This window comes from Bos indicus x Bos taurus, chromosome 10, assembly GCF_003369695.1.
Source record: "Bos indicus x Bos taurus breed Angus x Brahman F1 hybrid chromosome 10, Bos_hybrid_MaternalHap_v2.0, whole genome shotgun sequence".
Lineage (NCBI taxonomy): Eukaryota > Metazoa > Chordata > Mammalia > Artiodactyla > Bovidae > Bos > Bos indicus x Bos taurus.
In genome coordinates this window covers 98108995-98131574 of record NC_040085.1, presented here as the reverse complement: position 1 = coordinate 98131574, position 22580 = coordinate 98108995, and the positions used below count along the sequence as shown (strand labels likewise).

General features: G+C 42.5%; 1 pseudogene; it reads right to left on the bottom strand.

Moving 5' to 3' along the window:
• Positions 1-19882: 19882 nt before the first annotated feature.
• On the bottom strand, positions 19883-21630 carry LOC113899672 (annotated as a pseudogene).
• Between the last annotated feature and the right edge of the window lie 950 nt (positions 21631-22580).

Here is a 22580-nt window from a genome sequence, read left to right as displayed (position 1 = left end):
ACACAGAGCTTGGAGCATCTGCAAGAAACCAGATCCCGTACCCTCCACTCTTCAGTCACTGGCCTCATTAAGGCCCTCCTTCATCTCTCCCTTGCACTTCTACAACAGCCTCCTCATGGGTACTAATAAAAATAGTAAAATAACCTACTGAAGGCTGACTCTGCAGGCACTGTGCCAAATGCTTATTCCCAATGTCTCACTGAACTTTTACAACCACCTCTGGAATTATGAACTATCCCATTTACAGATGAGTCAACTGAGGTTTGTGCAAGTAAGGAAACTTACCCCTAAGTCACATGACTAACTATAAGTAATAAAAAGGAGTGACCACTGATGGGGATAAACTTTTTAAGAGAGAGAGTAATAAAATGTCCTAAAATTGATTGTGGTAACGGTTGTACAAGTCTGTAAATATATGAACATCCAATGAATTGCGTAGCACGTACGTTAATTTCCTATCACCATTGTGACAAGCCACCACCATCAGGTGGCTTTAAATAACACCAGTGTGTTATTTGATAGTCTGGAGGTCAAAAGCTAAAATCAATGTGTTAGCAGGACTGTGTTCCTTCTGGAAGCCCAGGGAGGAATCTGTTTCCTTGCTCTTTCTAGCTTCTGGAGTCCAACAGTATTCCCTGGCTCTTGGCCCCTTACTGCATCTTCCAAGTCACTTAAACTCCTAGTTCCACATCACATTTCCTTTTTCTCTCTCTCACCTTCTTGCTTTCCTCTTATGAGGACCCTACTGGACCCACCTGAATAATATAGGATAATCTCTCTATCGCCAAATTATTAGTTTAATCAAGTATTCAAAGTCAATTTACCAGGCAGGGTAACATATTCACAAGTTCCAGGGATTTGAATGCAGACGTCTTTAGGGGTCATTATTTAGCCTCTCATGGTATATGCTCAATAAAGCTGCTATTTTTTAAAAGAAGGCATGTAAATGCTGAGAAGGACATGGTCTAGGAAGATCAGATCTGGGGAAAGTTCTTCTATGAAACCACTCACGTTATATTGTCGCCATCTCCATACCAGGCTGTGGGTGCCTGGGGGCAGAGACTGGCTGATCTTCACATCTGTACCCTCAGCACCCAGCCCAGACCTGGCACAGGGTTGGGTACTCAGTGAATGGGTTTTTTGCCCTTCGTGTGTCATCTCAGCTCACTAAGCCAAACCTTCTCTTCTCTGGTTTCAGCATCATGACAACTTTGCACAGAGCTCCAAACGGACCCCAGTGTGGATGGCGAGTCCTCAAAGGTCCCCACGCCATCACATAGGAGTGTCTGTGCAGGCACACCTAGCCTGGACTGACCCTCAACCCCTGAGACCATGGGCCCACAGGCAGGGCATAGGAATGGAAAGCAGAGACTTCAAACTAGCGTGCCGACCCGGGACCCTGGGTGAGCTCCCTCCCCTCCCTGCACCTCGGTTTTCATCTGAAACATAGGTCCAAGGTACAGCTGTCCGATAGTCCCTTCTGTCTTGTACCAGGCTCAGCACTCAGAGGAAGCTCTGACGTTTGGTCAACCGATGAAGATTTCTTTCTACACAGAGAACAAGGGGGCCTCCCTCTGCTCCGTGTTCATCACAGCACCTCAGCTGCCACTGCAGAGAGGCAATGCATCAGAAATGTCCAATAAATCTTCACAGGCCTGGTCACCATCCACTGGAACTCCATGGTGAGATCTCATTTCAGAGAGAACCTTTCCGCCAAGTTGACTTTAATCCCCACTCTGGGTACAGTGATGACCAGGGACAAATGGGCCTGTGCCCCACCAGATCTCCTTTGGTCCTCCAGGAGATGCTCTGACAGATCCTGTGCTATAACCACACCACTGCCTGTCCTGTATCCCAGTAACTTCCTCAAGAAGGGAACGGGAAACAAAGTTTAGCAACTTGTTCTTAGCAAACCCAAGGTGGCTCCAGAGGCAACACCTTCCAAGGATAACTAAAGACCAGAAGAGGGACTTGGTGACATTTCAGCCAGGCAGATTCTACCTGGTGACTTTGTTGCTATGACACTGCCGGTCAGATGGGCATTTTTCACACTCTTCCTGCTTTTCCCACAGGATGAAAGACTCAAGTGGTGGGTGCTGTTAAGTTTAATAGCTTATGGCTCCATTTGAGCAAAAATTTAAACACATGAACTTACTAAATTTGTAACCATTGAATTTTTTTCAAATTAGTGTCCTTAAATGCTAACAATGGGTCTTACACCCACAAATGAGTACTAAAAAATAAGTTTTAAATATTCTTTTGTCCAATTCCCATATATTTTTGTAGGCTACTCTAACATATTAACAACTCTTTAACCCTCCCTTTTGTACACAATGTGATTAGCCCAGGGGACAATGAAAACCTCATAAACTAAGAGGTTTAAGTGAAGTGATAAGTCACTCAGTCATGACTCTTTGCAACCTGATAGACTGTAGCCCACCAGGCTCCTCTGTCCATGGGATTCCCCAGTCAAGAATACTGGAGTGGGTTGCCATTCCGTTCTCCAGGGGATCTTCCCGATCCAGGAGTTGAACCTAGGTCTCTTGCATTGCAGGTGGATTCTTTCCTGTCTGAGCCACCAGGGGAGCCCCAAGAGGTTTATATAGCACCTACATAGCAATAATACTTGCTATTTATTGAATATCCACAATGTGCCAGGTCCTTTACATGTTTGTCAACTCAGCCATCACAAGTTGCACTATTAATTATGTACGTTTTAAACATAAAAATAATGATGGTCAAGCAATTTGGCCAAATTCTTCCAGAACCAGGATTTCAACCCAGGGCTATAAGACTTTGCCCTAGTCACCAGGCCATTCTGCCAACCAGTCCAAACTGATGTTATCCACCCTCCCTCCCCTTTCTCCCCAAGCCCATCTCATATTCCACTTGACCTATCCTACATCCCAGGACCCTGCCAGCACCTCCAGCCCACAGCACCCCATCTCCCACATCCTCTGCCCAATATTCACACCCCCATAGTAAAGACTCGCACTGTGTCCACCTCCTCCCATCCAATCCCTTCCCAGAAACCTCAGCTAACAGAGCTTTACCCTCCCCTGCTCTTCCTTCACTGTCACACACACAGTCGTCACTTCTGCTCCACTTGTTCACAGGCACACACATCCATCATGAGCCCCAACGGATGCCGCAGGAAGCAGATCTAACATTTCTCCTCTGGACCTCCCACCAGGCCCAGGGTGTGATGGATAAGCCTCCTCCCTGCCCAGCACCTACTCCTGGAAGGATGAACTGACTTGTGCAGCGCCGGCATTTAGAGCCGAGAAAGCCGACAGACTGATGGCCTCTCTCCGGCAGCCAGGTGGCCCGTGTTCTCGTTAGGAGCTGCTCCTCCTCACAGGGCAGGGCTGTATGAAGCACCTCCATGGGCCCGGTGCTGTGCTAGGCACTTCACAAACCCTTCACCTCCTCTCACTCTCCTAACACCCCAAGGAGAAGGGATTGATGGTCCCCACTTCAGGGATGAGGGGCGTGGTTCAGATCAGTCCCTGCTGGGGCCGGGATTCAGACCTCGTTCTGCTCAAGTGCGAAGTCACCTGATTTGCAGAGCAGCAGTCGGGGGAAGAAAGGAGGTGCTGTGTTACCCACACGTGGGGCTTCTGAGGGTGTGCTGCACCTCCACAGGTACACCCTCCATGCCTTCTAAAGACAGGTTTACCTCTTAATTCCACCTGTGTGCTTTTCTCCTTCCAATGAAGGCTGACATCTCATGGTCCCTTTTGTGACTAGAACTTTTCAAGAGTAGAAAACTAACATTTTTGAACAGAAAAGATCTGATGGGATACCCCATTTAGTCATTCTAAACTAAGCCCACTGATGCATCACACCCCAAACAGCTCAGCTTATTCCTTGCACACACATGTGCATGCACATACACATACACACACATGCACAAACACACACACACACACACACACACACACACACACACACTCCTATGGAGACTCCAGAATTGGCCAGGTCCTGATTCTTCTTCTGTACTCCCTACTCCAGTCCTCTAATGCAGAGAATTCAACCTGCTTTGGGCCAGTCCTGTTCCTTGGAACTAACTGCTTCTGGCTTATTAGATGTTCACTGCCTCGGGCTAGGATGCTCTCCTGCAGCCTCCTGTTCACCCACTCGAGGCTCCCTGCCAGGACCTCTACTGCACACCCTTAATGCCGCACAGGTTAGGGTGAGGGAAACAACCCACAAGGCACACACATACATCTCACAATTTAATATTTGGCGTGATAAACAAGTTCATCCTTCCATGATCTAAAGCTACCAAGATACTTTGGGAATCAGCAAAAGATTAGGAACAAAAACAACAGAAAAAGATCAGGTCGCATGAGACCACTCTGTTCTTTGGATGATACTCTAATCGTAACTGCTTCTCAGCCCCATTTGCAGTGCCAGTCAACACAGCTGCACGGCATCAGCACAGCCAGCCTCAGCTTTTCTAAGCCAACTCCAGTCTGGCCCCTTGCTGACCTCATCATCCTCCCAACTCACTGGTATGTAGGGAAGAAACTAACTGAAGGATATGCCTGGACTGATCAATGAATAAATGGCCAGACGTGACTGGAAAAACTAGAGAACTAGCCAAACCATAGAATTCTGTGTCTGAGTCACTAAGTTGGAAACCCTCTTTCTTAGCTGGTCTCTAGGGCTGGACAGCAAGACCAGGTGTAGCCAAGGAAAGAAGGTGATGGAGCATGACCTTGATAGTCAGACAAGGAGGCCACAGGCTGGGCCTTCTTGGATGTGTGTATTAATTTTCCCATTGCTATGGTTGCTCTTTTGGTTAAAAGTAATGAATCTCTTGTTTAAGTAGTAAGTGTGAAATTTGCTACATTTGCTTTTCACTCATCTAGAGGAGAAAATAAAAGAATCCATACTGTTAGGAAAGGCATGTTAATAGGACAAATAATACCTGGAACAAACCCTTTGCAGTTGGTCACAATTCCAAGGGGATAGACCCAGAAGTTAGTTAAATAAACAGGGTGACAATATACAGCCTTGACGAACTACTTTTCCTATTTGGAACCAGTCTGTTGTTCCATGTCCAGTTCTAACTGTTGCTTCCTGACCTGCATACAAATTTCTCAAGAGGCAGATCAGGTGGTCTGGTATTCCCATCTCTTTCAGAATGTTCCACAGTTTATTGTGATCCACACAGTCACAGGCTTTGGCATAGTCAATAAAGCAGAAATAGATGTTTTTCTGGGACTCTCTTGCTTTTTCTATGATCCAGCGGATGTTGGCAATTTGATCTCTGGTTCCTCTGCCTTTTCTAAAACCAGCTTGAACATCAGGAAGTTCAGGATTCACATACTGCTGAAGCCTGGCTTGGAGAATTTTGAGCATTACTTTACTAGCGTGTGAAATGAGTGCAATTGTGCAGTAGTTTGAGCATTCTTTGGAATTGCCTTTCTTTGGGATTGGAATGAAAACTGACCTTTTCCAGTCCTGTGGCCACTGCTAGACTGAGGCCAGGTATACATACAAATACTAATAACTGTACAATAACATATGAATACTAATACTACATATACAAATACTAATAACATACATCAGTTCAGTTCAGCTCAGTCGTGTCCAACTCTTTGCGACCCCATGAATCACAGCACGCCAGGCCTCCCTGTCCATCACCAACTCCCGGAGTTCACTCAAACTCACGTCCATCGAGTCAGTGATGCCACCCAGCCATCTCATCCTCTGTCATCCCCTTTTCCTCTTGCCCCCAAGCCCTCCCAGCATCAGGGTCTTTTCCAATGAGTCAACTCTTCGCATGAGGTGGCCAAAGTACTGGAGTTTCAGCTTTAGCATCAGTCCTTCCAAAGAAATCCCAGGGCTGATCTCCTTCAGAATTGACTGGTTGGATCTCCTTGCAGTCCAAGGGACTCTCAAGAGTCTTCTCCAACACCACAGTTCGAAAGCATCAATTCTTCGGTGCTCAGCCTTCTTCACAGTCCAACTCTCACATCCATACATGACCACAGGAAAAACCATAGCCTTGACTAGATGGACCTTTGTTGGCAAAGTAATGTCTCTGCTTTTCAATATGCTATTAAAAAGAAATAACATACATACATACAAATACTAATAACATACAAACAACTAATGATTTTTCAGGCTTGCTGTAGACCATGCACTTCATTGTTGTGCAGTTGCTAAGTCACGTCTGACTCTTTGTGACCCCATGGACTCCAGCACATCAGGCTTCCCTGTTCTTCACTATCTCCCAGAGTTTGCTCAAATTCATGTCCATTGAGTCAGTGATGCCTTCCAGCCATTTGCCATCCCCTCCTCCTCCTGCCCTCAATTTTTCCCAGCATCAGGGACTTTGCCAGTGAGTCGGCTCTTTGCATCAGGTGGCCAAAGTATTGGAGCTTCAGCTTCAGCATCAGTCCTTCCAATGAATATTCAGGGTTGATTTCCTTTAGGATTAACTGGTTTGATCTCCTTGCTGTCCAAGGGACTCTCAAGTCTTCTTCTGTACCACAGTTTGAAAGCATCAATTCTTCAGCACCCAGCTTTCTTTATGGTCCAACCTTTACATTCGTACATGACTAATAGAAAAACCATAGCTTTGACCAAATGTACCTTTGTTGTGAAAGTGACATCTCTGCTTTTTAACATGCTGTCTAAGTTTATCATAGTTTTCCTTCCATGGAGTAAGTGTCTTTTAATATTGAGGCTGTAGTCACCGTCTGCAGTGATTTTGGAGCCCAAGAAAATAAAATCTGTCACTGTTTTCACTTTTTCCCCATCTGTTTGCCATGAAGTGATGGGGCCGGATGCCATGATCTTCTTTTTTTGAATGTTGAGCTTTAAGCCAGCTTTTTCACTCTCCTCTTTCACCCTCACATTTCTTATATCTCACAGAGATCTTGGTTACAACATGAAAGACAAAATTATATAGTCTTTAAACTTTATTTCTGAAGATTTTTTTTAAAAAATGCAAAACCACAAAATCTCCCTGAGAAACATAATTTTCAAACTCTTAGAATTCAGTTACTTTTATTAAAAATGCTGTATTTGCAAAATGTATATAACATATAAATTTAGATTTTTATGTGCAAATCTTTGTTAATTTTAAAGTTAAAATTCAGTTTTAAGAACTCCACTTTCGTCCCACCCTTCCCTACCCAGGCCACTTAATTCTGGTATATTCAAGCAGTAGCAAACCCAACAAAGCTGCTCCTAAGGAAAGGCTAGAAGCACTAATAAACCATTCTGTCAAAGACCTGGGACAGAATTTCAAAGAGGTCCTCAATGGGCTAATGTTGCAGCCAGCCAATCAGCCCCCAGTAACTCTACACCACCATTCTCCAAAGAGAGGCCTCCTTCAGGCAAGGGAAACAGGAAGTCCTTAATTTTCTGCTGCTGAAAAAGATGCTCAGGAAGTTCACACATTTAAGATGCCTATCAGATTCAAGAGAACAGAACAAGCTAACTATACAAAGTGTTAGGTCGGTAGAAAAGGAAAAAGAAGTCCAGAATGGGGGTGGCTAAAAGACAAGGAAAGGAAAAGCCCGGGGAAATAGAACAAAGGAGGGTCCGAGGACAGGAGTGAGGACCTCAGGTAGAAAAAACATCACTCCTGGCTAGCCTAATTTACATATGGCTGGCCCAGGGGGAGGAAAAAAACATAAAAAAAGAGGAGCCAAAGGGCCGGGCGTCTCTCTCACGCGCGTGCTTGCTCTCGCTCTCTCTCTTTCTCTCTCTCTCTCTCTCTGTGTCTCTCTCTCTCTCTCTCTTCTGTTCAGTCTTTTGGGTCGGCATGCCCTCATGCCTCGAGGATGTATTTTCCTTTATTTTCTAAATAAAACTGAGCTGTAACACTGTCCGAGAGCTGTGACCCGCCGAAGGCTTTAATGTCCGTCGCGTCAAATTTTGTTGTGACGAGACAGAACCCTCCCCTGACAAAAGGAAGGTGTCTCTCTGCCAGGGCCTTTTCCCAACGCCAGGTGTTCCCACCAGGAATCATCAGGATACCCAAACGGCTTCACAGTTCCTGCTTTCTGACTGCTGTCATATTTGCTATCTTTACCAGCAAAGGGAAATGACATCAGAAGACTGTGGAGTGCCAACCCACAAGAAGTTAAGGGGGTCCCACTATACTTCCCCAGCTTATCTCCTTTAGAAATCAGTAGAGAGAAACCAATAATTCGTTAAGTATTTGTCTATATTAACTTATTTTCTGCTTAACAACCCTTTAGGATAGGTATTAATACAATCAAAACCCCATTTTACAGAGAACACTGAGGTGCAGTGAGGTCACAGGCCAGTAGGTGGCAGAGCAGGGTCTCAACACAGGCCAGGTAACTTACAAGCCTATCCTGACTCTCCTGGCAAAACAGTAATAGCTGTTACTATTTGATGAGAATCCTTTATGAATCAGATGGATTATACTTTATTGAATGCCAATGACAACCCAGCAAGGCACGGGTGTTTTGTTTTTTATCACAAAAAAGTAAAATTTGTTTTTTCCCATGTCCTGTTCTATGAGATTTTAAACATGTGTGCAATATTGTAACCACCACCAGACAGGACATAAAATAATTCCAACTTGAAAAAGAATTCCCTTTACCCTTTGTGTTCAAATTCCCAACCCTAACTCCTGGCAGTCACTGCTCTGGTCTCTGTTTCTACATTTTTTTTCCAGACTGTCATATAAATGGAATATTCTATAACCTTTTGAGACAGGGTTCTTTCAGTTACAGTAACAAATCTGAACTGCATTCCTGTTGTTGCGTGCATTAATAGTTCATTCCTCAGTTGTTCAGTTGCTGCTGCTGCTGCTAAATCACTTCAGTCGTGTCCGACTCTGGGCGACCCCATAGACGGAAGCCCATCAGGCTCCTCTGTCCCTGGGATTCTCCAGGCAAGAACACTGGAGTGGATTGCCATTTCCTTCTCCAATGCGTGAAAGAGAAAAGTGAAAGTGAAGTCGCTCAGTCCTACCAGGCCCCTCCGTCCATGGGATTCTCCAGGCAAGAGTACTGGAGTGGGGTGCCATCACTCCACAATTCGTTTATCCATTCACCTACAGACCGACATTTGAGTGGTTTCCATTCTTTTATGAGTTATACTGCTATAAACACATATGCATATGTATACAAATCTATAAACATAAACGTTTACTTCTCTGGGATAAAGCCTTAGAAATGGAATTGCTAAGTCATATATGGTCAATATATGTTTACTTTAAGAAACCACGAAGCTGTTTACCAAAGTGGCAATACCATTTTGCAGCCCAACCAGGACTCTGGTTATTCTGCATGCTCATCAGCACTCCGTATTGTGTTTTGTTAATTTAGCCATTCTAATGGGTATGCAATAATATTTCATTATGGTTTCAATTATTACTAAGGATGTTTTCAGTTGCTTGTTTGCCATCCTTAGATCCAACCATATTCCCTATGGTGAAGTCTGTTCAAATCTTTTACCCATTTTTTTAAATGTTTGGGTAAATGTTGCTAAGTTTTGAGAGATTCTGATATATCTTAAATACAGTGCTTTTTTCTTGTAATGTGCTCCAATATGGAGCTGGCTTTCTACTCTCTTAACAGAGTCCTTCGTAGAGCAAAAGTTTTTACTTTTGACTAGTTTCAACAAACCAACCTTTTCTTTATGCATCATGCTTGTGGTGTCAGATCTAAGAAGTACTTGTCTAAGCCAATAGGAAAATTTTTTCTCCTATGTTTTCTTCTAAAAGCTTTATAATTTTATGTTTTATACTTAGGTCTACCAACCAATTGGAGTTTTGGCCAGGGCTGGGGGTAGGGGGAGGAGTGTGTATACAACATGAAGTATAGATAAACATTACTTTTTTGCATTAGGGTGTTCCAGCACTGTTAAAAATTGCCATTTCACATTTGCCAAAAATCAGTTGACACTATTTATGACAGTATATTTTCTATATTTTATATTGTGTATATATTTCATTTGTCAATATGTATATCCTTTCACTGATTTTATGCTGTCTTACTCACTATAGCTTTACATTGTGTCTTAAAATCAGTTAGTAAAAGTCCTTCAGTTCTGTTCTTTCTCAAAATTGTTTTGGCTTACAAGTTCCTTTCCATACAACATCAGAATATACTATATACAAAGACTCTGTATTAGTCTGTTCAGGCTGCTGTAACAGAGTAGCACAGACTGGTTTATAAATAAGAGAAATTTATTTCCTACAGTGGTGGAGGCAAGAAGTTCAAAATCAAAGTACCAGCAGATTTGGTGTCTGATGAGAGTCTGCTTCCTGGTTGATAGACAAGCTGTCTTCTTGCTGAGTCTTCATTCGGTAAATGGGGCAAGGTTTCTCTCCAGAGTCTCTTTTATAAGAACAGTAATCCCATTCATGACAGCCCTGCCTCATGACCCAATCACCTTCCAAAGGCTCCACCTGTAAATACCATCACTTTAGGGATCAAGTTTCAGCTTAGGAATTTCCGGGGCGGGGGGCGGGGCGCGGGGGGCGCGGGGGCGGGAGGGGAACAAAAACATTCAGTCTATCACAGAAGCCTTCTGGGATTTGGATGGGAGTTGCATTAAATCTCTAATAAGTCAATTTAGGGAGAATTAAACAATATCGAGTCTTCCAATCCATGAATACAATATGTCTCTACATTTATTTAGGTCTTCTTTGATCTCTTCAATTCGTGCTTTGAGAAGGCAAAAATTTTAATGTCACTACATAAATAGGTTGGTTACTTAACTAAGGTCACACCTTGTAGTAGAGTTAGCATTCTGAACGAAGTTTTATCTGCCTCCAGAGCCCTGATTCTTTCCACTAAGCCATACAGTCTCACAGACATTTTTTTAACCAAAATTGTACTTCTTTGGCTCATTTTAAAAATATACAACTTTCCCCCAAGATAATATTTATTTAGCTTTTGATTTTCAATATTTTGACCATGATTAAGATTAAGGTAGGAAAATACTAATAGTATGATGTTAAGTAAAAAAAACATCAAAATTGTATCTACTATATGATAAAATACATATATAGAAAGACTATATTAAAACATATTAGAATGTTTAATGATACTGACTTATGGACCTATAGTTTATTATTAATCTTCTCTATCTATCAGGCTTCCCTCATAGCTCAGTTGGTAAAGAATCTGCCTGCAATGCAGGAGACCTTGGGTCAGGAAGATCTGCTTGAGAAGGGATAGGCTACCCACTCCAGTATTCTTGGGCTTCCCTTGTGACTCAGCTGGTAAAGAATCCACCTGCAATACGGGAGACCCTGGGTTGGGAAGATGCCCTGGAGAAGGGAAGGGCTACTCACTCCAGTATTCTGGCCTGGAAAATTCTATGGACTGTATAGTCCATGGGGTCACAAAGAGTTGGACACGACTGAGCGACTTTCACTTCATTTTTATATCTATCAGCATATCTAAATATTCTACAAAGAGCAAATATTACTTCTGTTACCTAAAGTAACACATGAAGACATGCTTACTGCATAAAATTCACACGAGAGTAAGATATTATACTTACCTTTCATCCTCCATTCTACTTCATTCTCCTAATGTATTGTTTGATGTATATTTTTCAAGAACTTTTCCTATATACTTAGCTTTAGTATTATTTGGTCTATATTAGAACACATCATATACACTGATTTGCTGTTTGCTCTTCTCATTTAGCTGTATGTTTTGCAGACCTTACACTTCAATACATATAACTCTTCCTCATTCTTTTGCTGTCCTCACAGGATGTACTATAACTTATTTACCTATTACTATTCTAATGAGAACTTAGACTATCTCCTATTTATGCTATTCATCAAGGTTGAAATTGGTATTCATTTATTCTACTTCTCTGAGAATCTTATGTTTGTCTCTTAACCTCGGTTATAGGGAAAAAATCATATACAAAATGGTATTATGCTGAACTATTTAGAAAAAGTAATGCATCCATATTTGATATATTCTTGAAGGGTTGTATGTAAATTAAATTACATTTTACATGTAGTAGGTGAAGTAGATAATTAAAAGAAACTTGCACAAATATGGCATGACCTGGTGCTAAAAGCATACACTGAAATAAACTTTCTACAAGGCGGTTTTTGTAAAGTGAAAGTGTCAGTTGCTCAGCCATGTCTGACTCTTTGTTTGGTCCTCTACAAAATATGACTACTTCTCAATCTAGGAATTCAGTGATGTATCCAAAGGATGATAACATAATGAAAAAAAAATTCATAAAGGATAATCATCACTGTGTTCTTTATTGTATGCAGAGAGGAACAGGTCAGAGAGCAGCAGGAATGCATCCTTGTGTCACATGAACACAGGGTTATATAATGAATCTAGATGGCTGGACAGTACTCACCACAATGGTACTCTTAACAGTAGCTAACATTTACCTTTGTATTTTTTTTAATTGAGATAAAATTCACATATCATAAATTTGAAATATTTTTTTCTGTGTTCTTTCTTTTTCAATAGTTTTGGCTATAATGGGTTCCTTGCATTTCCATATAAATTTTAAAATCCACTTGTCAATTTTTGCAAAAAAAAAAAGAGAGAGAGGTAGTTAGGATTTTGATAGGGATTGCATTGAATCTGTATAGATCAATTTGACGAGCACTGCCATCTTAAAAATATGAAGTCTTACAAATCTATGGATACCGGATGTCTTTCCTTTTATTTGGTACGTTAATTTCTTTTTAAAATGTTTTGTAGCTTCCAGTGTACAAGTCTTACACTTTTTTATTTTTTATTTTATTTATTCCCAAGTATTTTATTATTTTCGATGCTACGGGTAAATAGAATTGTTTTCATTTTTGGATTGTTCATTGCTGGCATATAGAAATAGAACTGATTTTTGTTTCTTAGTATCCTGCAGCCTTTACTGAATTACTTGATGCCTTAGGATTTCCTATAGAAAAGATGGTATCATCTGCAGGTGGTGCTAGTGGGAAAGACCTCTCTTACCAGTGTAGCAGCGTTAAGAAATGTGGATTTGATCCCTGGGTGGAGAAGATCCCCTGCAGAAGAGCACGGCAACCCACTCCAGTATTCTTGCCTAGGGAAATCCATGGGCAGTGAAGCCTGGTGGACTTCATCCACAGGGTCACAAAGAGTTGGAAGCAACTTAGCACACATGCACATAATTTTATTTTTTCCTTTCCAATCTGGATGTTTTTTTTTTATTACATTCTTGCCTTATTGCTCTGGCGAAAATTTCCAGTGCAGTGTTGAATAGAACAAACATCCTTATCCTGTTCCTGATCTTAGAGGAAAAGCTCTCCATCTTCCACCATACAGTATGATATTATTTATGGGCTAGGAAAATTACCTTCTATTCCTAGTTTATTGTCTTTGTCTTAAAAGGGTATTGAATTTTATCAAAAGCTTTAACTGAAGTTATTGATATAATCATGTGGATTTTCTCCCTTATTCTATTACAATGTATTGCAGCCATGAAATTAAAAGACGCTTACTCTTTGGAAGGAAAAATTATGAACGACCTAGATAGCATATTCAAAACCAGAAACATTACTTTGCCAACAAAGGTCCGTCTAGTCTAGGCTATGGTTTTTCCAGTGGTCATGTATGGATGGATGTGAGAGTTGGACTGTGAAGAAAGCTGAGCACTGAAGAATTGATGCCTTTGAACTGTGGTGTTGGAGAAGACTCTTGAGAGTCCCTTGCATTGCAAGGAGATCCAACCAGTCCATTCTAAAGGAGATCAGTCCTGGGTGTTCTTTGGAAGGAATGATGCTAAAGCTGAAACTCCAGTACTTTGGCCACCTCATGCGAAGAGTTGACTCATTGGAAAAGACTCATGCTGGGAGGGCTTGGGGGCAGGAGGAGAAGGGGACGACAGAGGATGAGATGGCTGGATGGCATCACCAACTCGATGGACCTGAGTTTGACTGAACTCTGGGAGTTGGTGATGGACAGGGAGGCCTGGTGTGCTGAGATTCATGGGGTCGCAAAGAGTCGGACACGACTGAGTGACTGAACTGAACTGAACTGAATACACATTGATTGATTTTCATATGTGGAACAAACCTTGCATTCCTCAGGTAAATCCTATTTAGTCTTGGTGTACAATCTTTCTACATGCTACTGTATTTAGTTTGCTAGTATTTTGCTGAGCATTTTTGTATCTAGAGTCATAATAGATATTGGTCTATAGTTTTCTTATGCCATTTGTCTCTGACTTTGGCAACAGGGTAATACTAGTCTCTTGGAAAGAGCTGGGAGATATCACTCTGTTTCCATTTTTTTTGGAGTAATTTATGAAGAATTGATTTTAACTCTTCTTCAAATGTTTGGTAGAAATCACTAGTGAAGCTGTATGGTCCTAGGTATCTCTTTGTGAAAAGGTTTTGATAACTAATTCAGTATCTTTTGTTGTCACAGATCTAGTCAGGTTTTTTATTTCTTCAAGTTAATTTTGGTAATTTCTGTATTTCTAGGAATTTGTCCATTTTATCTACATAATCTAACTTTTTGGCATATAGCTGTTCATAGCATTCCCTTATAATTCTTTTCATTTATAATGTTGGTGGTAATGTCCCTACTCTTATTCCTGATTTTAATAACTTGAATCTTCCCTGTTTTACATTTGGTCAGTCTAGCTAATAGTTGGCCAATTTTGCTGAAAATTTTTGGTGTTCCTTGATTTACTCTACTGTTTTTCTACTATTTCATTTACTCCTACTCTGTTCATTAATATTTCCTTCTGCTTGCTTTGGGTTTAGTGTACTCTTATTCTAGTTATTTAAAATAGAAGATTAAGTTATTAATTTGAGTTCTTTCTTCTTTTCAACATAAAAACCCATAGCCATGAGTTCATCTCTAAACAATAGGTTGTATGTATGTGTGTGCTCAGTTGTGTCTGACTCTTTGCAACCCTGTGTGAATTTTTCAGGCAAGAATACTGGAGTGGGTTGTCATTTCGTACTCTAGGGGGGTCTTCCTGACTCAGGGATCAAACTCACATCTCTTGCATCTTCTGCACTGCAGGCAGATTCTTTACCACTGTGCCACCTGGGAAGCGGAAAACAATTGGTTAGCTGTAACCCAACAGTAGTTCATTCTAAATAGGAGAATGTCAACCTTTTTACTTTCTCTTATTCTTTTGTGTAATTTGAAATTGTTTAAGGGTATGATATTTCCAAAAACAATAGAATCACATTTAAAAATAAGTCTGAGGGAATTTCTGTTGTAATATGAATACTCTTCTCCATTTTTCCATTTTCAAGTTCTGCTTTGTTTTTTGGGGGAGCGTTATTAAAAGCAAAGCAAAATTATTTTGGTAATTCATGACAAATATATTTAAGTCCCCTCGTGCTCAGATGGTACAAAATCTGCCTGCAACACAGGAGACCCGGGTTTGATTCCTGGGTTGGGAAGATCCCCTGGAGAATGGAGTGGCTACCCACTCCAGTATTCTTGCTTGGAGAATTCCATGGACAAAGAAGCCATGGGTTTGCAAAGAGTTGGACATGACTAAGCGACTAACACATTTTATATATTAAAAAAGAACAAGAAATGCACATTACTACAGCTAGTCTCTAGGTGACGACACCACAGGTTACTCTTCTTTCTTTCACCTACTTTCTGTATTTAAAATTTGTGTTTATAATGAAAAAGTTGGGGAACTTCCTTGGTTAAGAGTCCACATCTGCAATGCAGAGGCCCCAGGTTTGGTCCCTGGTCAGGGAACTGGATTCCAGACTCCACAACTAAGAGTTTGCATGCCACAACTAAAGATCCCACATGGGAATGTACATTGATACAGCCACTATGGAAGACAGTATGGAGAGTCCTTAAAAACCTAGGAATAAAACCACCATATGACCCAGCAATACCACTTCTGGGCATATACCCTGAAGAAACCAAAACTGAAAAAGGTGCATGTACCCCAGTGTTTACCGCAGCACTATTTACAATAGCTAGGACATGGAAGCAACCTAGATGTCCACTGACAGATGAATGGATAAAGAAGTTGTAGCATACATATACAATGAAATACTACTCAGCCATAAAAAGGAATACATCTGAGTCAGTTCTAACGAGGTGGATGAACCTAGAGCCTATTATACAGAGTGAAGTAAGTCGGAAAGAGAAAAACAAATATTGTATATTAACACATATATATGGAATCTAGAAGGATGGTACTGACGAATCTGTTTGCAGAGCAGCATTGGAGACACAGATATAGAGAACAAACTTACAGACAAGGGTAGGGGAGAAGAGGGAGAGGGCGAAATAAATGGAGAAAGTAGCATGGATGCATATACACTAACATATGTAAATACATAGCCAATGGGAATTGCTGAATGACACAGGGGACTCAAACTGGGCTCTCTAATAACTCAGAGGGGTAGGAATGGGGGGGAGGTGGGAGGGAGATTCAAGAGGGAGGGGACATATGTATATATATGGTTAATTCATGTCAATGTATGACAGAACTCAAACCAATATTGTAAAGCAATCATCAATCAACTAAAAATAAATAAATATTAAAAAAATAAAGATCCCACATGCCGCAATAAAGCAAAAAATCCCACATGTCACAAAAAGATTAAAGATCCTGTGTGCTGCAAATAAGACCCAGTGCAAAAAATAAGTAGTTTTTAGGAAAAATTTTAATTTAGTAAAATGTAAAATATTTTTACAAATAATTTTCCTTGTGACTTGCCACTTTCTTTTCAAACCTTTTGCTCCCTTGTTACCTGGCAGTGATTGTCATGACATAAACAAACTTGTCTTAAGGAGGTAAATTCATTTATGCTAATACTGGTGAAGTAGCAATGTGCAGAAATTAAAAACATATGATATTCAAGAAGTTCTGATGGCTGAAGATGAAAGATATGATTCTCACTATGGAAATGGGGGTTTTAGTTACCTGTCTCTACTTATGCAGTGTCAGTAAAATGATCCTCTAATATTGAAGCTAGCATCTGCCTATGATTGCTAAAATTGAGGGTCCTCACAGACCAATGAGGCTATAATATAGGATAGAAAGAGAATTTCCCATGTATAAAGAATAAGGGGAGGGCACAATTTCACCCAGGATGAAATAAAACTATCCAATAAGGAAAGTAGTAGCAGAACAGCTTACCTGGAAAAAGCAATTGCACCAAACTAACTCATCCATACCCTCAATGCTGACCAAAGCACCTGCACTTCAGGAAACAAAGTACTTCTCCATGGGTCAAACCTGATATGGACACAGTTAGAAGGATGAGCACACAGGCTTGAGCTCTGGGTGGCTGAGAAACAAGATAGACTGGTAAGCGGACTGGAATCCTAAGAAGATAATAAGAGAACCTGAAGAAAACCAAAGTAAAACAACACAACAAATATCCAAAACTAATTCAAGAAAGCCTTCCTGAAATAAAAAACCATTTCAAGGGACATACTGAAAGAATACATCATATAACTGTGTGGATCACAATAAACTGGAAAATTCTGAAAGAGATGGGAATACCAGACCACCTGACCTGCCTCTTGAGAAACCTGTATGTAGGTCAGGAAACAACAGTTAGAAGTGGACATGGAACAACAGACTGGTTCCAAATAGGAAAAGGAGTACATCAAGGCTGTATCTTGTCACCCTGCTTATTTAACTTATATGCAGAGTACATCATGAGAAACGCTGGGCTGGAAGAAGCACAAGCTGGAATCAAGATTGCCAGGAGAAATATCAATAACCTCAGATATGCAGATGACACCACCCTTATGACAGATAGTGAAGAGGAACTAAAGAGCCTCTTGATGAAAGTGAAAGCAGAAAGTGTAAAAGTTAGCTTAAAGCTTAACATTCAGAAAACTAAGATCATGGCATCTGGTCTCATCACTTCATGAGAAATAGATGGGGAAATAGTGGAAACAATGGCTGACTTTATTTTTCTGGACTCAAAATCACTGCAGATGGTGATTGCAGCCATGAAATTAAAAGATGCTTACTCCTTGGAAGGAAAGTTATGACCAACCTAGAGAGCATATTAAAAAGCAGAGGCATCACTTTGTCAACAAAGGTCCGTCTAGTCAAGGCTATGGTTTTTCCAGTGGTCATGTATGGATGTGACAGTTGGACTACAAAAGAAAGCTGAGTGCCGAAGAATTGATGCTTTTGAACTGTAGTGTTGGAGAAGACTCTTGAGAGTCCCTTGGACTGCAAGGAGATCCAAGGAGTCCATCCTAAAGGAGATCAGTCCTGGGTGTTCATTGGTAGGATTGATGTTGAAGCTGAAACTCCAATACTTTGGCCACGTTATGCAAAGAGCTGACTCATTTGGAAAGACCCTGATGCTGGGAAAGATTAAGGGCAGGAGGAGAAGGGGATGACAGAGGATGAGATGGTTGAATGTCATCACCGACTCAATGGACATGGGTTTGGGTGGACTCTGGGAGTTGGTGATGGACAGGGAGGCCTGGCATGCTGCAGTTCATGGGGTCGCAAAGAGTCGGACACGACTGAGTGACTGAACTGAACTGAACTGAACCTGAAAATCTGAACCCAGAACAACCAATATCAAGGCACATACTATAATAAATTACTGGAAAAAGTCTCTGGGCATCTACACAAAAAGCTGATGTTTCTTGAAGGAAAATAAGTTAAAAATCATCAGTCTTTTTGAAAGCCACGCTTTATGCCACATATCTGTACAGATAAAAAAGGGGGAAAACATTTAACATAAACAAAATAGAAAATTCAAGTGAAGGATTTTTATATCCAGCAAAACTAAATTTCAAGTGTAAAGGACACAAATCAACTTTATTAGTAATAAGCGAGAAGTCAGGGAATATTTGCATGAGCACTTCCTAAGGAATATTATCTGGAGCTTAATTTGTGCTTCAATAAGAATAGTAATTAGAATACAGTGAAACATATCAAATATGTTTAAGGACATAAAGTCACAATAATATTTTTTAAAAAACTAACCACATTTTGAAGTAAAGGATAGAAAATTTTTTGTTTTGAGAACTGGTAAACAAAGGAAAAAATCAAACATTTGTCCAACCTTTTGAAAAGAAATGAATCACTAAGTAACCATATAAAGGTAAATATCTCTTTACAAAAACATTTAACAAATAAATTAAAAAGAAATAATAGAATTAGAATAGCACTATTTTGCAATCATAAATTAATATCCTTGGCAATGAGCACCAACAGCTGCAAGCAACACTCACACAGAAAAAAAGGGACAGTCAGACATTACGAGCCTCTGATGAAAGCACACAACATCTACAGTTTGCCAAGGGCATTAAAACTAATCTGATCAAGCCTCTAGATACAACAGCCAACGTGCAGGAAGAATATAAGATAGAGGAGCATGCCCAGTTGTGTCAAAAGTATGGAATCAGCAAATTTCAGACTTGGAGAATCTCTATGAGTCATGGGAATACTATTTTCCATGGGTCATGGGTTTTCAAAGGATAAATTGTAAGAGAAATGAAGTGATAGAGAACCTGTTAATTAAAAGAAGCCAATTTTAAGGACTTCCTTGGCAGTTGAGTGGTTAAGACTCCACACTTATACTGCATGAAATATGAGTTCGATCCCGGGTCAGGGAACTAAGATTCCACATGCCACACTGCACAACCAAAAAAAAAATAAATAAATAAAAGGAGTTGATTTTACTATCCTGGGGGAAAGGACCAGAGCACTCTCCTTCAAAGGTTCATTTTAGAGGATCCTGTTCAGTGGAGGGAACTGTCAGTTAAGGATCACAATTTTGATTCCTTCACATTTACCTACAAATTCCCCTTTAGTCCTTACAACAAAAGGACTAAAACACTTTTTTTTTTTTTTTTTTTTAGGAAGCAGAGGCATTTATTCCTTCCTGCCTCCCCCGTGGGAAGCTGGGGTCCACCAGGAGAGCGCCCCTGGGTGCTCAGTGTCTGCCAATATCTGCCTGCAAGTCTTGGCAGTAGCTCTGGGGTAGCCTGTAGTAGACTAGGGTCTTCTCCACGGCCCTGGCTGCCAGCAGCACTGCCCACATAGACACATAGTGGCCCTGGCCAGGGCTGTGTTCCATTGTGACCATGGCCTGGGGGGAGGCTGCCAGCAGCTGGATCACGACTCCAGCGGGACTCTGGCCCAGAGGCCCAACCTGCAGCTGGAAGGACATGGGTTGCCAGAGGCCCTGGCACAGCTCCAGCATATCTGTGAGCAGCTGTTCCCTATAGCCACTGCCCAGCACTTCCTCGGGCCAGCCTGGTGCCACTGTCACGTGGGGGAACACCTCGGCCACAGCTATAAGCAACTCCCTGCCAGTCACAGAGCCAGGGAGCATGAAACTCCTGTGGGAGACTGTGGCCCCAACCCCTAGACAGGTGGCCAAGGGCGCACAGGGTGGTCAGTGTGGCCAGGGATGGCTGCAGAGTGGTGAGCTCTGTTATGTGCAAATGCAGGCCCCAGCATCCAGGGCGCATGGCCAGCTGCTGCAGGCAGGACTCAGGCATCAGGGCATGGCCATCTGGGGCGTGGATGATGGGCACGGGATCCCCAGCTGCAGGCTCCTGAAGGCCCACGTCCAGCAGGATCATGCCTTCTCAGTCTGGGAGACGCACTGTGGCTCTGCTTCCTCTGCCCTGGATGTCAGGAACCAGTCACTCCACGCTCAGACCCTGGCCTCCAGGGTTTGGAGAGCAGGGGTCAGGCTGCCCCTGGTGTAGTACCTTTGCTTCCATGAGGTACGGCAAGCTACTTGAATTGAGACAGGAGAGGCTCAAAGAAGTCATAGCAGACTTGGTGGGTGGTGGTGTTGTCCTGGATATAGAGGAAGTCATCCACTGTCACGGGGTCCGAGGTGGACTGCCTCATTGTCAGGCTGTACCTGTCAGATTGGCCCAGCAGCCGGCTGAAGTGGGGCCGGGCGGCCCTGGCCATGACAACCCACATGGAGAAGGTCACCTTCTGTGGCACTGCTCCCACCAGCTCCTGCATCTTCTCCACCATGGTCTGGGTGTATGTCCCATTTGGGAACAAGGGCAGGTAGACGGTAGTCCAGCCTGGAGACAGGGTTATCTCAAGATACTTCTCCTGGACCAAGGCCAGGAACTGTGGGGGCATTGATCTCTATTGGTTTGACCATGTTGGGACCCCTCAGGATGTTGGCATTGATCCACACAGGCCTTTGAACTTTCCCCTCCTCTGTCAGCTGCCTCAGGAGGTCCAGGGTGGGGCCCACAGCCTTGATGCTCTTGAAGTCCAGTTTGATGCCCTTCTCGGAAGAGGTCAGCACAGCCTCCAGCCACTGCTCTCAGGTGTTGTCACTGTAGATGGCTGGGGGGTGCACCGTGATGGGGACCCCTGTCTCGTTGACTGTGTCAAGCCCTTCTATTGTGACGTCTGATTCCAGGACCGTGATGCTGTTGCTGAGGGCAGCCTTCATCTGCTCTTTGCTGTTGGCAGCATGGTACCAGGTGACCAGCAGGCCGTCCTTTGGATAATCTGACCCAAACTTAGCAGGCAGCCCAGCATGTCTGCGTCAGAGCAGCAGGTCCCATCCTGTGCATGGCCTGGCAGGACGGTGCGCTTCTGCAGTGAGAAGCCCATGATCATTGCAATGGCAAACACTAGAACTGTACTGATGCCGCCAACAATGGCCCACTTCCAGCACCCTTTCCTGTTGGCCATGGTGACCCTATGAGGGGAATACCCTCAAAGGGCAGAGTCTCCTGAAGCTCTGAGAGCTGGGATCCAGAGCAACTAAAATACATTTTAACCCCATTTCATAGACAGCAATATGGAAGATAAGAGAGACTAACCAAAGTGTAAAATCTTTTAAGTAGAAGGGCAAAAATGTGTAATGAGGTTTGACCTGAAAACCATTTATCTTATCTTCTGCATCAACATAGGCTTCCCAGGTGGTTCAAGTGGCAGTTCCTCAAAAAATTAAAAATAGTGTACTACATGACACAGCAATTCCACTTGTGGGTATATATCCAGAAGAACTGAAAGCAGGGTCCCCAAAAGATATTTTTACACCCATGTTCATAGCAGCACAAACTCAGGTGTCCATCAGTGAGTGAACAGATAAGCACAATGTAGTATATAGTAAGTAAGTGAAGTCGCTCAGTCATGTTTGACTCTTTGCGACCCCATGGACTGTAGCTTACCAGGCTCCTCTGTCCATGGGACTTTCCAGGCAATATAGTACTGGAGTGGATTGCCTTTTCCTTCTCCAGCCGATCTTCCCAACCCAGGGATCAAACCCAGGTCTCCCGCATTGCAGACAGACGCTTTACCGTCTGGGCCACCAGAGAAGTCTTTATATGCATGCAATGGAATATGATTTCAAAAAGGAAGGTCCAGGAGCTACTGAGCTATGGTTCTGGCTCAGCCTCCCGCAAGACTACAGTCAGGACACCAGGCAGGCTGTGGTCCTCTGCAGAGTGTACAGGACAGGAGGACCTCCTTCCAGGCTGGGAGGACCCCCCTCCAGGCTGGGAGGACCCCCTTGCAGGCTGGGGGACCCCCCCTCCAGGATGGGAGGACCCCCTTCCAGGATGGGAGGACCCCCTCCCAGCAGGGCCCCTTCACAGCTAGGTTCCACAGAGCAAACAACCCAGGACAGAGCAGTTGAA